At 41.6% G+C, this 1184-nt stretch overlaps 1 protein-coding gene across 1 annotated transcript in view; it reads right to left on the reverse strand.

Annotated features, from left to right (window-relative positions):
• LOC119413702 (regulating synaptic membrane exocytosis protein 1) overlaps window positions 1–1184 on the reverse strand; it is a 217355-nt gene that overhangs the window by 96160 nt on the left and 120011 nt on the right. The window lies entirely within an intron of this gene.

Consider the following 1184-nt stretch of genomic DNA (forward strand, 5'->3'; position numbering starts at 1 on the left):
GTGTGTGTGTGTGTGTGTGTGTGTGTGTGTGTAGAAACAATATGTTTTGCTTTTGGCTGCTCCCTTCTTCAGGGGTCATTACTGTGAGCAAACTCACAGGAAAGATTAGGCAATTGGTTTTATGCTGGATGCCCTTCCTGACAACCTGGGCTTGATCTCTCAACTTGTGGAGTACAACACTGCAGCACTGACCACTGAGCTACTGCAGCCCAGATAAAACATAGTAAATACCAAAAAGATCCATACTCAGCTAATCTGTAGTATCATACAAACAGATGACTATAACTGAGTCCGTTTCACAGACACTGAGCTAAAACATGATGTGGCAGTAGCTGAGAGTCATCCACAATACAGATCCTGAGCACTAAGAACAAGCTCACTTAACGTCTAACATTATTTTCAAGGTTTGGCTGGGATTATGACCAATACTCATTTCTCAGCATCAGATCTCATTTTAAAACTCTAAGGCAGTGGGCAATATGCACTCCTTCATAAGAACTAACCTGTACGTAATTAATTGTATGAAGATTTTTGAAAATGTGGCAATGTTTATAAAAGTGATCCTAAATAATCATAAAAAATTTCAAAAATGACTACAAGAGAAAATTGGTTGAAAAAATGGACAAGTTGAGTCAACAGTCACGTGTGTGGTGTTTTATCAAAGGATAGGCAGTGTGTGTGTGTGTGTGTGTGTGTATGTGTGTGTGCGTGTGCGTGCGTGTGTGTGTTTTCCTGATCTTCCAGTGATTTCCTTGCCTGAATGGATCTCAGCTGCCAACAGTCCTGGAGCTGAGCTGATCTCTGACTCATGCTAAAAAAAAAAACAGCAACTTGTGTTTGGAACCGGGTCAAACAGAACCCTCATCCTAAACACTCACTTGATGGATGTCAGCACCTGAAGCTTGGACTCCATACTTAAGACAGAATCACAGTTAATCAACGTCAGCCTCCACAGAATGTAAAGCTTAATGTAGCATCAGTCATGAAAGCTGCTTCCTGTGCATCCATGAGGAACACAGGAAGTGACTGAATATCAGCAGGAAGTGAGTGAACATCAGCAGGAAGCAACTGAATATCAGCAGGAAGTGACTGAACATCAGTAGGAAGCGACTTAATATCAGCAGGAAGTGACTGAACATCAACAGGAAGCAACTGAATATCAGCAGGAAGTGACTGAACATCAG

This window comes from Nematolebias whitei, chromosome 1 (assembly GCF_014905685.2).
Source record: "Nematolebias whitei isolate Nwh7 chromosome 1, NemWhi1, whole genome shotgun sequence".
NCBI lineage: Eukaryota > Metazoa > Chordata > Actinopteri > Cyprinodontiformes > Rivulidae > Nematolebias > Nematolebias whitei.